General features: G+C 37.3%; 1 long non-coding RNA gene across 2 annotated transcripts in view; it reads right to left on the bottom strand.

Moving 5' to 3' along the window:
- Window positions 1-1365: 1365 nt before the first annotated feature.
- Window positions 1366-14528, bottom strand: part of LOC125173293 (uncharacterized) — a 44809-nt gene continuing 31646 nt past the window's right edge. Inside the window, exons 3-4 of one of the 2 annotated variants that reach the window (XR_007154985.1) lie at window positions 1888-2033; window positions 1366-1397 (exon numbers count right to left, since the gene is read on the bottom strand). This is a non-coding gene — a long non-coding RNA (uncharacterized LOC125173293). Of the gene's footprint in view, window positions 1398-1811; window positions 2034-14528 lie in introns of those variants that run through there. The other variant, XR_007154984.1, reaches the window with a different exon arrangement.

The raw sequence follows: 14528 nt of genomic DNA, 5'->3' as shown, positions 1-14528 counted from the left end.
AAGAAAACAAAGTGTGCAGAGGCAATTTTTTTTTTTGCCCACAGAGTTCGTTGTGTCATATACATATGATAGATCCAGCTGTATTTCCTAAATGGTGAACATATTGTTCTGGCTGTTTATATTCTTGGCATCCAGCAGCGCTCTGCACTCCCAAGTGCCAGGAACATGCAGCACGGCAGTAGCTTTTCCCTAAAAGGCCTGTAAAGCCATGACTAGTTTGTTCTCCCAAAGATCCAAGGTACTTGTTAAAGCACAGGATCTGTTTCCACTGACATGGCTCTGAGTTAAATGTGTCGCAACACATTCTTGGGGAGACAGAGTTCCTTTGACTAACAGCCTCCATATTTGTCAAAACTACTGTAGGTCAAAGGTTAGCAGCAGTGTCTGAGCACAAAACCAAACCTAAGAAGTTAAAATGAGAACTCGGCCAGGGAGTTCAGTTCCTGCTCTGGCTTCCTCTCTTTGCTACTCAAAACCCGAGTCCATGCTGCCTTCAGTAGAAGCTTATAGACCACACTGGATGTGTAACAACAAAGCTAAAACCTCAGTGATTCTTTCACTGCAGGAGGGGGATGCCCAAGCCTGCTTTGTAATAGCTCTTGAGGAATGTTATGGAATTTTCAAAACATTTGTTTCTATTTACTCTGTTTTTAAAATATAAAAATAATATTTTTCAGGAAGTTCAATTTAAGACATTTGAAATCTCCTAGAGAGCAGAAACATTAAAAAGTGCACGCTAAGATTCAATGCCAAGGGAATGCAGTGGATGGACACGAACCCAGCTTGAGAAAGGAGAGAAAGAAATGTTGAGCAAAGGGGCCAAGACCATTCCCACAGGGACCCCAGATAACTCCACAAACTGAGGAATTGGACACACACCATCCAGATTGCCTCATTAAGCACCTTCACTTGGAGTCATCAACAAGATGGGAGGACTAGTTGGCAGGTTTCCTAGAGGACATGAGGCCTAAATTAAAGTATAGAATATGAACTGAAACAAATGGAAGCGTTTTTGGAAAGACTAGGATGAAGGTCTCCCTTGAGGCTGAATACATCTGATGTCTCAGATCTATGTGTGTTTAACATACTAGTTATCAGAGCATCTGATACTTCAAAATGCACTTGTGTCCTACCTCTGATTCTAACCTAGAGAAGAAATGAAATGCTTTATAAGGATGGAAGTCAGGAAAAAAGACAATCAGTCCCATCAAAAGTCTTTAAAATGTTGTTACCTTTGGGGTATCTGGGTGGCTCAGTTGGTTGAGTGTTCGACTCTTGGTTTCAGCTCAGGTCATGATCTCACAGATCGACCCCCGCAGCAGACTCCAGCTGACAGTGAGGAGCCTGCTTGGAATTCTCTCTCTCCCTTTCTCTCCTACCCCACTTGCTCTCTGTGTCTATCAAAGTAAATAAATAAACTTAATAAAAAGAAAATGTTGATACCTTTGGATATAGAATTTTAACTTAAAGACATTTATCTTAAGTAAATATTAACAGAATATCTAGTTATAAGAGTATCCACCACTGTTTTCTCTTTTTTGGTAAGAATAAAAAACTGAAATCCATCTAAATATTTGTTCAATAATAATACATTGTATGTTACATTTATAAAATACAGTAATTTATAGCCATTAAAAAGTGACATTACAGAAGAATGATATGGAAAGATGCTAATGACCTATTGTTGAGTGAATAAAAAAGCAAGGTAAAAGACCATATGCTGAAAAAGATATGATTAAGAGGGTAAAAAGGCCAAATATCACATATTGGATAAAGGACTTATATCCCAAATGTACAAAAACCTCACAAAACCCAACAATAAGAAAACACAACCCAATTAAAGACAAGTATTGGTGGGGATGTAGAGAAATCAGAACACTTGCATACTGAAAAAAGAGTAACTTTCCTGTGGGCCAGGTGGCACATACTCCTCAAAACTGTCACCAGGAATGCAGAAGTTTAAAAAATAGTTACTGTCCAAGAAGCCCAAGGAAAATGGCAACTGAATGTAATGTAGTATCGTAGATGGGATCCTGGAACAAAAACAGAATATTAAGTAAAAACCAGAGAAGTCTGAATAAATCATAGATTTTAGTTAGTGATAGTATATTCATATTGGTATCAATAATAACAGTGTATCAAAATTGGTTTATTAAATATGTGGCATTAGTAACTTATGTTAATATGTAATATTAATTATGTAATATGTAATATTAGTATATAATAGGAAAACTGGTATGGGTTATATATGCAGTATCTTCACAACTTCAACTTTTCTATAAATCTAAAACCATTATAAAATAAAAAGTTAATTAACTAGAGAGTTATGTGCTATAATTTTCCTAAATGTGTATATAGGTACATACATGGCTAGCTGTACCCACGTATGCATAGAAAAATGGTGAAAAGCTAGATATCAAAACATTAAGACTGGTTATTGCTAGTGGTGAGATTAGAGTATTTTTTTTCTTATTTTGTTCATCCTTATATTTAACTTTATAATACAAAAAGAAAAACATATTATAAGCCTTCATTTGGGACAGAATACTTCACTGGCTTAAGTACAAAAAGAAGAATTATATCTCATATTTACAATTCCTAAAAATTCTTAAGAGGCCCACAGTATGTAACAATTCTGTCACGGGGGACAGTAAAAATTACTTTTTGACTCACAACTTTCTTCCCAGTATATTCTTTGATAGTACCTAAGGATAAAGGTAAAAATGAATAATTATTTCTGAACTCAGAATTCGATAAACATAGTTAAGAAAGAGCCTCAAATTAACCGTCAAGAGGAATCCCAATTCCCCATTTTAATTCATTCATTTCCATCATTTTAATTTCTTATGTAATTTAAGATGTTTAAAACCTCTAGAGAGGCTGGCTGAGGCTCCAAGAAGTGCTGTTAGATGTCCCATGGGTTCAATTCCAGTGCACCTGCTAGAACATCTCTCACGCTGTGAAGTAGAAGATAATGGTCGTAAGCAGTATCTGTGCTGGTGATGTCATTACCACCTTCTCCAGTGAGAAGCAATTAGCTACTTTAAACAGAAATATATTCTTTCATTCCCACTATGGCTTGGTCTATTCTGCTTTAAATGATTAGATCCCTCTTTGCCTGAACTTATTTGGGTTAAGCTACCTGCATTTTTTTTTCATGGCTCATTTCACTTACTCATTTTCTCATTCCATAAATACTCATGGAGGGCTTGCCATTCATCAGTTACTGTGTTAATAATTGGGAAATATGAGAGCATGAATAGTAATAAATAGCTCCATTTTAAGGAGATTCTAGAGAAGAGAAGAGGTCACAGTGAAACAGATAAATTACTATACTTACAAGGTAGAATAAGTGCTATTTAAAAAGTTCAGAAAAGTTAAAATGAGCATTCACAGAGAGACCACATCAAGGTAGAAGGTGCACAGTGGAGGATTTGCCAAAAGGATGACTGAGAATTGAGTCCTGGTTAACATTCTGGGGAGCGGGGATGAAGAGGCCATTTATTCTCCTTTCTGCATGCTTCCACATGGAAGAACCTCAGCCACAGCCACACTCCTGGTCTGTCTCCTCTCTCATTACTCCTCCCATAAGAGTTAAATAGTGAGTTTGAGAGCAGAAACGGAACATGCTCAGCTTAACCCCTTCCGGTTTCTCTTCAGCTAGAGCCCATCTGCATGACTCTTACATTCTGGTCTATTTTCTGCCATGCAGTAAGAGATCCTTAAAGCATCTTTCTTCAAGTTTCTTTATCAATACTAAAAGCGATCATTTTAATCTGTGCCTGACTCCTGAGTCTACCAGAGAAGAGTTAGTAGCTCACAAGAATTCTGACAATAGCTTTGGGCAGGTTAAGATAGAAGAAGAGAGGGGGAAAGACAAGCAGAGGCCCAGATACAAACTTGGGAAGAACACAAAGTGTCAAATTGGCAGGAATTGAGCATGAATAAAGGGAAACGCGGAAGATAGAGTAAAAAAGGAAGATTTATGCTATGAACTGAATGTTTGTTTTCCTCCAAAACTCATATATTGAAATCCTAATTCCCAAAGTGGTGTTATGTGGAGATGTGGCCTTTGGGAAGTAATTAGGTCGTGAGAGTGAAGCCTTTATGATGAGATTTGTACCTTTAGAAGAGGAGACAGAAGAGAGCTTGCTTTCCCCCTCTACCATCTCTGCTGTGTGAGGATACAGAGAGAAGGTAGCTGTCTACAAGCCAGGAAGCGGCTTCTTATAAGAAGCCAACCATGTTGGCAACCTGATCTCAGACCTCTAGCCTCCAGAAGTGTAAGCGCTAAGCATTTGTTGTTTAAGCCATCCAGTCTATGGTATATTTGTTAAAGCAGCCTGAGCTGACTAAGACAGTGGAGATTTTTCCTAGAGAATCTTAAAAGCCAGATGTGGAGTTTTGAATTCATTCATAGTTAATAGAAAGATTCTGGTTTTATGCAACTGGCAGAGTATCTTGCATTTGACTAACACTCCTAAAGTATACAGTTATAAACTCTGACCAAAAAAATTGAAACCAACTGTTTGGAAACACTGGGCAGTAATCAAATGCAGGCAGAAACTGAAAGAGCTTTGAGTCTTGACAAAAAGGACCCACACTGATTGAGATCCACCCATGGCTTTGCCACTGGAGGCAGTTTCAGATCCACCGAGCTGGAAACAAAACCTTACTCTTATTATAGGATCAGAAGATAAGAGAGTTTGGGACTGATAGAGTGGCTAGAAATTGAGGAGTCAAATCCCTGAGAGAAGGAAGTTACAGAAAGGGAACCTCAAAACCTGCATATAAACTACTCTTAATTCTTGGCTGACTGCTGAACTGTTCATGTGAGAGGGGAGACTTCAAGAAACTCAGCAGGAAGAACAAAGAAAAATCACCTAGAGAATGCTGAAAGACCTAAGAAAAGATTGTAGCAGCTTCCCAATGTAGGAGAGCCAGAGTTGGGAGTTAGAGGGACTTAGCAAAAGTTCAATCTATCAATAATCTCCAGAAGAGCCATGCCTTCTCCACTGTCTTAGTCAGCTCAGGCTGCTATAACAAATATACCATAGGCTGGATGGCTTACAACAAGTACTTATTTCTTACACTTCTGGAGGCTAGAAGTCTGAGATCAGGTTGCCAACATGGTTGGCTTCATATAAGAAGCTGCGTCCTGGCTTGTAGACAGCTACCTTCTCTCTGTATCCTCACACGGCAGAGAGGTAGAGGGGGGAAGCAAGCTCTCTTCTGTCTCCTTTTCTAAGGGTGCAAATCTCATCATAAAAGCTTCACTCTCATGACCTAATTACTTCCCAAAGGCCCCATGTTTCAGGACTGAGGGCAAATCAACATTTGTTCAAGATAATATGCCAATAATTTAATTCCTGACTGGAACAAAATTCAACAGGAAAAAACACTTTCCAGAAGAAAATGACAGAATTAACTTTCTCTACTAGGTTTCAGTCATTGTGTTAATTATAGAATAATAAATATTAAGCACAAATAAACAAACAAAAAAATGTGATCTAGAGTCAAGAGGAAGATTAGTCAAAAGAAACAGATTCATAAATAATGGAAATTCTGAAATTATATGAGAAGGATTTAAAATTAACTATGAAAAATATGCTAAGAGACCTAAATGAAAAATTGAATATAATTAGTGAAGAAACAGGAATTTCAGAAAAGATATGAAAACCACAGGAAGGGACAAAATGGAAGGCCTAGAACTGAAAAATACATTATCTTACATTAAAAAAATTCATTAGATGTGATTGTCAGCTGAGTGGACACAACAGAAAAAAAGACCACTAAAGTTGAAGACAGGTCAATAAAATCATTCAATCTGAAGCTGAGAGGAAAAAAAATTGCAAAATAATCAAGAAAGCTTCACCAACCTGTGAGGGCAATACCAAGTGGTCTAAAATTATGTATTTGGTGTCCAAGAAAGAACTAAAGTTGTGGAAGGGTAGAAATAAGAAAGAAAAATTTGAAGAAATATATGACAAAGTTTTTCCAAATTTGATTCAAAAACAACAACCCATTGATCCAGGAATCTCAGTGAACTAATGCAGAATATACAACTAAGCACAACAAAGTTAAGGGAAAAAATATCTTAACTGAGAGAGGGGGAAAAAAGACATATTACATACATGGGAATAAAGATTAAAATATTAACTGACTTTTCATCAGAAAATAATGGAGACCAGGAAACAATGTAATCTTTTAAGTCCATTATCAGTGAAGTATCTTTCCAAAATTAAGGTTTAATGAAGACATTTTCAGATGAACAAAAACTGAGATGATTTGTCACAAGCAAAGCAACACTATAGGAAATACTAAAACAAAATATTTAGATTAAAGGGGAATGATAATAGGTAGATATTTGGATTTACAGAAAGAAATGAAGACACTGAAGATAGCTGAACATGTAGTTGGATATAAAAGATTTTTCTTTTTAAATTAAATTTCTGAAAAGTCAATTAAATGTTTAAAGAAAAGTGAAAAATGTATATGTTTTTATTTGTGGAAGTCAAATATGTGTCAACAATAGCACAAAAAGGTAAAGAGGGAGTATAAATGGACTCTTAGTCAATGGAGACCATGACAAAATTTTAAACAGGGGAATATGCAGAGGATTGACATAATTTAAACTGTGCCCTTACAAGAAACATCCAGCATCAGGACATGGGGCCAATCAGAAGGAGCAGCATAATAGATGTATTGAGGAAGAACCAATAGGACCTGGAAAATGAGTGAAAGTGGTACAGGGACAATAACAGTGATGTTAAATAGCACTTCCATTCTTGGAATGGAAAGAAGAATTGAGGGTATCATTAAAGAAATAGAGAATCTTGTAGAAAGAACTGCCATGGAAAGAAAATGATACATTTATTTATGACCATTACCAAGTCCAAGATGTAGATGAGACCACACAGGTGAAGATAGATAATAAGCAATTCAAAATGCAGGTCTCTCCTCTTATAAAAATTACAAAATGCCAGTCCTGAAAAATTTATGGTCTTTATGTAACTTGTTTTCACCCTATGCTACATGATTTAGTGTAAACTTTTTAGGGGGTGCCTGGGTGGCTCAGTCAGTTGAGCACCCAACTCCAGCTCAGGTCATGATCTCACAGTTTGTGGGTTTGAGCCCTGTGACCAGCTCGCTGCTGTCAGCACAGAGCCCACTTCAGATACTTTGTCCCTCTTTCTCTCTGTCCCTCCCTTGCTCATGGTCTCTCTCTCATAAATAAACATTAAAAAAATTTAAACTTTTTAATATATTCAAGCTATAAGCAAGAGAAACAAATGTAAAACCATAGCAGTGGGAGATTGGCAGGATGGTTTGCCAAGAAGCTTTTTTGTCAGGCTCCCATATCTGAGCAAAGGTCCAAGGCCAAAAGCCAGCAGACCCCGAGGTTCAGCCCTGCTTTTCTCTGCAGACTGGCATGCTGGCGTGACTGACTACTCGTTAACTGCCATATTACCATTTGTCGTTCTTTCTTGACATGCCTGGATTTTTTTGATTCTCTGAATCCGCTACTGAGTGAACCCAGAAGAATGATAAGACTAATAGCAAAAATTAAGAGCCCAACCTTTCCCCACTTGCCTATCTCTCTTTCCCCTTCCCTTCCCCTAGCAGTTCTCAAATTGAGGGACCACCTATGCACTTAGCTGTGACATGTACCACTGGAGTGATTTAGCTTGTACTACCTCCTTCTCAAGTTTTCATTCATGAACAATTTTTTCTTTCCCTTTTTTTTTGATAAAATGACTTTTATTTTTTTTCTTTTGCTAAACTATTTATTTATTTATTTATTTATTTTATTGTCAAGTTAGTTAACATGCAGTGTAGTTTTGGCTTCAGGAGTAGAATCCAGTGATTCATCACTTACATGTAACACCCAGTGTTCATCCCCACAAGTGCTCTCCTTAATGCCCGTCACCCATTTCCCCACCGCCATCAACCCTCAGTTTGTTCTCGGTATTTAAGAGTTTCTTATGGTTTGCCTCCCTCCCTCTCTGATTTTATCTTCTTTTTTCTACCCTTCCCCTATGAACATCTGTTAAGTTTCTCAAATTCCGCATATAAGTAAAATCATGTGATATCTTTCTCTGACTGACTTATTTTGCTTAGCATAATACTCTCCAGTTCCATTCATGTTGTTGCAAATGGCAAGATTTCATTCTCTTCATGGCCAAATAGTGTTCCATTGCATATATAAACCACGTCTTTATCCGCCCATCAGTCAATGAACACTTGTGCTCTTTCGATACATTGGCTATTGTCGATAGTGCTGCTATAAACACTGGGGTGCATGTGTCTCTTCTAATCAGCACTCCTATATCCTTTGGATAAATACCTTGTAGTACAATTTCTGTGTCATAGGGTAGTCCTATTTTTAATTTTTTGAGGAACGTCCACAATTTTCCAGAGTGGCTGCACCAGTTTGCATTCCCACCAGCAGCGCAAGAGGGTTCCCCTTTCTCCACATCCTTGCCAACATCTGCTGTTTCCTGAGTTGTTAATTTTAGCCATTCAGACAGGTGTGAGGTGGTATCTGAGTGTGGTTTTGATTTGTATTTCCCTGATGATGAGTGATGTTGAACGTCTTTTCATGTGTCTGTTTGCCATCTGGATGCATGAACCATTTTTCTAACTGTCCTGGAATCAGTTCTACTCTAAATCAAATTGTGAAGTATAAAGATATTTTTGTCTCTCCCATGTTCCATTTAGCAAATCTTTCCCAAATTTTGGAACCTATTACCAAAGGTGACCAGCACTATCTTACTGCCCTCTGACTACTCAGTGTCCTGCTCTGGTGCCCTCCACATCTCCCACTGTCCATTCTTTCTCCCCATCCTGGGTCCTCTCACTTCTGAAAACTTCAGGTTCCATACTGCTACCAACTTCTGTAAGGAGTTAGAGGAAAAACAGGTTGGTTGACCTAATTCAAACAATAGTGTAACTACTGGAATCTAAGCCTCATCCAGAGCACTTGATTTTTTTTTTTAATTTTATTTTTCATTTTTTAAAATTTACATCCAAATTAGTTAGCATATAGTGCAACAATGATTTCAGGAGTAGATTCCTTAGTGCCCCTTACCCATTTAGCCCATACCCCCTCCCACAACCCCTCCAGTAACCCTCAGTTTGTTCTCCATATTTATGATTTTTTTTAAAGCTCTTATGCACTTCAGTGAATCTCTCGGCCCTATGACAAAAGGGCAAGAAAAAGTTCACATTTTATTTTATTCTGTAATATTATAATACTAAAAAAATAGTGCTAACCTATGCTATTCATTAGAGCATATCCTGTTTCATGAAATATTGTTTAACATGTCAGGATAAAACCCAAATATGAAACAATGAAATAATAGTATCCTTATTTTACATATGGAAAAATTCCCAGACAGGTCTACTTTACCTTCTTCATTCTCTTGTGTCCTTGCTTTCCTCTCATGGGAGAAATATTATTGATAAGCATGTGGAGGTTTACATTTTCTCCATCTGCTTCACATACTTCTGCTATTTTAATAAATTGGCTGTCTTATTCCCTTTTTTTCTCTATTCAGGGTTATTTTTACCCTATTTTCACTCTCTTGACCACTAATAAATAAATAACTCTAGTCAAAAGGGCCTACACTTTCTCCCTTATTCTGGTCCAGTTTAAGATTTAAATCTATGTAATTTTGGAGGAATTAGACAAAAGCTTGGAGAGCAGTGTCTGGGTTATTTCCTTACCCTGAGAGTAACTCTTCATTATGTAGATTGTTTCTGACCATTGGAATGTCTCTGCCCTCCTCCCTGTTCACCCAAATCCCTTCCGTTCCACAAAACCCATTTCCCTCCTCATTCACCCTTCCAGGAAGCCAAGACCAACATCTTCTTCCTCATCTTTCATAGAACTTCTTGCCAATGTGACACACTCTACACTCTACCTTCTAGCATTCTAACATTTCCTGTGTTCAGGTACATGGTGCTGAGGGAAAGGGTGGAAGAGGACACAGTTCTTGGGCTCCAGGAATGCAAGTCAGAAATAAATATGCAATCAAGAAATGACTAGATTCAGATGTCTTCATAAATGAAGAGAATAGTAAATGAAAGAAAAAGTTAGAGATGGCTAATGAGGTTAACCCACTCCATCTTAATCACTATTATCATCAGTTCATATTTAAACTGGTGGCCAAAGTACACAAGAACATCAAGTTCACCACAGTGAGTTAAAGTATACAAAGGAGAACACAGAAAACATGTACTTTTGTGTGTTTAAAAAAGAAAAATCAGGATTTAGATTATTATAGACTGGATAAATGGATGGCACTGGGGAACAGGGAAATAATGCTTATTCATGGTATCATTTGAACATCAGTATAACACACAGAGAAAAAGTAATTGCATATATCCAACACAATTCTCATGACTGAAAAACACATTAAATTGCCTTTATCTTTGAGCTGATTTACTTTATATGTTTCTTTAAAACAGAATCATCACAGGCCAATGGAAACAAATGAAATAGAGCATGTTATTCTGTCTTTTGTTCCTTTGGGAATAAGCTCAAATCTTCACATATTGATGAAAGCTGTCTGGCCCTGTTGCTGCTGACAGTTCACATGAATGTGTTGATGGAGTCTGAAATCCCTGATCATGGGCTGAAATCAGATAGAAAGTAGGTCACAGCAATCACAAAATTCTAGGTGGGGAACAAAATGCTAGCAGTAAAATTACAGACTATTCCATTTACTTTAGTATGTTCATTTTAGTAAAAAACTTGGAGAAGAGGAGTGAAACCCCATAATCATTGAGTTTTTGAGCCTACTTTACAAGAATATACACAGCACTATACTATTCCCTGATCTGGAATAGTCTGCCTTTACATATTCCAACAGCACATCCACTTACTCCAATCAAACGTCACCTTCTCAGAAAGAATCCAATCTACAATTTCAGCACCTCTCTCCTATGACTCCTTAACTCCTTAGTGTGCTTTCAGTCAGGATAATATACATTATGGTGCCTTAACAACTACTCCCCAAACGTCAGTGGCTTTTTAAAAAAGGTTTATCACCAATAGAAATCTACTGCCGATCTGGGCAATTCTTCCAGCCAGTTATCCTCCATGAGTTCTCATCAGTATGAGCCAGCAAACTTGCCATGACAAGGTGAAGTGAGGTGGAGAGTCAAGGCCAGCAAATAAATGCTTAAATCCAGACGTGACACAGACCACTCACATTTCACTGGCCAAAACCAACTAAAATACAAGTGGGCAGAGAAGTATCATCTCCCTATGTGTCCAAGGAGATGTAGTATAGTCTGAATCGTCATGCTTTATTTTTCTTTATAATACTTTTCACCTAACATTTTATAATAGATTTTATTTGTGACTATCTGCCTCTCCCCACTAGAATATAAGCGCTGTGAGGGCAGGGACTATGTCTGTAGCTTCAGATCTTAGAACAGAGATTCTCAATAAGCATTTGCTGATGAACAAATAATAATGGAAATGATATGATTTGTACCATGAATTACAAGCTTGAATGCCTAAAGGCCTAGCTGTTAATACAATGATGGAAACAAGCAAAGTTGGAACCTTGCCTAAGTGGAGAACTTTTGCCACTACCGAAAACCTGCCAGTTATTTCCTTGATGGAGTATGAGCTTTGGGTAGCCAGATTCTCTAGTTTTTCATGAGAAGTAAAAAATTTGAATTTTTAGATGTTTATGATTTTTTCGTCAGGTGGTCTAAGTTTTCAAAACCTTTCATACCCAGCAAACATAATGTCAGTCTGTGACTTTGCTGTAAGTGGAGAGACTGAAAATGTATGTCTTGAGATTTACAAAGGTTGAATTAAATGGAGAAGGAAAGAGAAGAGAGAGAGAAAAATGGAGTCTCCACATCCATCACCTAAACTGCAATTTGGAGGGATCTCTGCTCTGCCTTCACCTCCCACTCCTGCCCCTCTTTGCCTGGGAATTTAGAAAACTACCTCTTTATATTAATAACATCAGTTTCATTTAGTTATTGGCAAGTCCTGTGAACAGTAAGAAGGGATCAATCCTGTCTTCATTGATGCTATGGTGTGACTACATAACAATACCTAACTAAGTAAGAGGCCCTGGGGAAAGTTCTCCAAGATTAAAATATTTAGAATATAGAACTGCTGGGATTAAAATGGCACTGGCAGAATAGAAGACTCAATATCTACTTCATATAATAGATGAGACTTAAACTGGGAACTCTTCTTAGTAACCAATAATTTGACCTGATTACATAATGAATGTTTCTTTTTCTTTGCCCTAAAGTTGAACTTTGTATATTGAGGAGCTGCCAGACGCATTTTCACTGTAAAGAAATGTTGTTTTCCATTGTATCACCCAAGAGGCTTAAATTCAGATGAAAGTGTTCAAAAATCAAGTTTCTGTATTTCTTTGGATCTAGCATTGGGTGGTTCAGCAAGCAGTGTCAATTCTACTTTTCTTTTCTGGAGGGAATTATCACTGAGCAAGGACAATCCAACTTTAGGTGAAATTATTCGTTTTGGTGGCCCTAAGCCCACACTTGGGAGTTTTCCAGCTATGGAATCAATGAAAAATACCCTGGACTCTCCAGTCAGGGACACAGTACTGATTCTTGACAAATATGTTTTTCCAAGGAAGCAATTGAATTAAAATAGGCCTGCCCCTCCTACCTTGCAGATAATTCTACCATCATGGATCTGACATCTAAATATGCCTACATGCTATTTTTCCTGCATAAAACTGCCATTTCAGAACTCTGTTGGTATGTTTGTCAGGTACTGGCTTTAATTGTAGGATTATGGGGAAATCAAAAATATCCAATAGTTATTTCCCTGCCCAGTCCCATCCTCCAGTTGAAATCCTCACAAGAAATAGACTCTGGTGAACTCCTGACATACTTGTAATTGGCCTTCTCACTAGGCTACCCTGCACATCACTGAATGCCATGAGTTTGAGTATTGCGTTGAAATAAATAAGTTATCTAATCCATGGTTTTTAAAACAAAATAACCAAGACTTAAATAGAAAACCTTGTTCCTGCAGAGGTAAATGAAAATCTAAAAATCTCTGGAGATAGTGCATGAGGAAAACAAAATTACTTCCATAGAATTTTGGAAAACATTCATTTATGCTTGTGAATATTGACTTGATTCTGAAAATATTTATACCATTGCTTCTCCAAAAGAGTTCTCTTTGAAGTGGCCACTTACTTTGCACGCAAAAAACACAATTTCAGTCAATATGGTATCTTAAGATTATGCTTTGGTATTTTCCTTTTGCACACACACAAATACAGCCTACCAAACAGACAAGACGTCTGGCTAGGTAATCAAATCTTAAATATCCCCTAAACTGGTTCTGGATTAAAAAGCCCTAGAAGACCACGTAAAAGCAGGCACAAAACTCCTCAGAAGGAAGAGGGTAGTGGGGCTGGCATGAAGACAGAAAGATCTTATAATATGAGAAAATCTTATAAACCAAAATGCTCAAATACACAAAGAACTAAAATGCTGAGGACAAGCCAACAAAATCAACTACTGGGAGATTAATTCAAGCCAGGTAAGATTAAAATAGCAGGGAAAGAAGAGAAAGATCTGAAAATTAGTGTGCTTAATGCTTCAAAATGATAAATTATGAGCAATCATTATAAAATAATCAGAAGTAATGAAACAAAACAGACAGAAATAAGACAATAGGTGAATGAGAAAAAGAGCCAATTAGAAATCTTGAAAATGAGATCAAAGAGGGTTTTTTTCCTGCTTTCTCCTCTAGGGTTTTGATGGTTTCCTGTCTCACATTCAGGTCCTTCATCCATTTTGAGGATGTGTCCTTCATCACATTTCTTTTTGTGAATGGTGTAAGAAAGTGGTCTGGTTTTATTCTTCTGCATGTTGCTGTCCAGTTCTCCCAGCACCATTGTTAAAGAGACTGTCTTTTTTCTATTGGCTACTCTTTCCAGCTTTGTCAAAAATTAGTTGTCCATACATTTGTGGGTCCAATTCTGGGGTCTCTATTCTATTCCATTGGTCTATGTGTCTGTTTTTGTGCCAATACCACACTGTCTTGATGATTACAGCTTTGTAGTAGAGGCTAAAGACTGGGATTGTGATGCCTCTCACTTTGGTTTTCTTCTTCAATATTACTTTGGCTATTTGGGGTCTTTTGTGGTTCCATACAAATTTTAGGATTGCTTGTTCTAGCTTTTAGAAGAATGTTGGTGCAATTTTGATTTGGATTGTGTTGAATGTGTAGATTGTTTTGGGTAGTATTGACATTTTAACAATATTTATTCTTCTAATCCATGAGCATGGAATGTTTTTCCATCTCATAGATCTACCCTATGACACAGCAATAACACTGCTAGGAATTTGCCCAAGGAATACAGAAGTGCTGATGCATAGGGGCACTTGTACCCCCAGTGTTTATAGCAGCACTTTCCACAATAGCCAAATTATGGAAAGAGCCTAAATGTCCATCAATTGATGAATGCATAAAGATATTGTGGCTTAAAAGCATAAGAGAC

This window comes from Prionailurus viverrinus, chromosome C1 (assembly GCF_022837055.1).
Source record: "Prionailurus viverrinus isolate Anna chromosome C1, UM_Priviv_1.0, whole genome shotgun sequence".
Classification (NCBI taxonomy): domain Eukaryota; kingdom Metazoa; phylum Chordata; class Mammalia; order Carnivora; family Felidae; genus Prionailurus; species Prionailurus viverrinus.
This window is presented reverse-complemented; position numbering and strand designations above follow the sequence as displayed.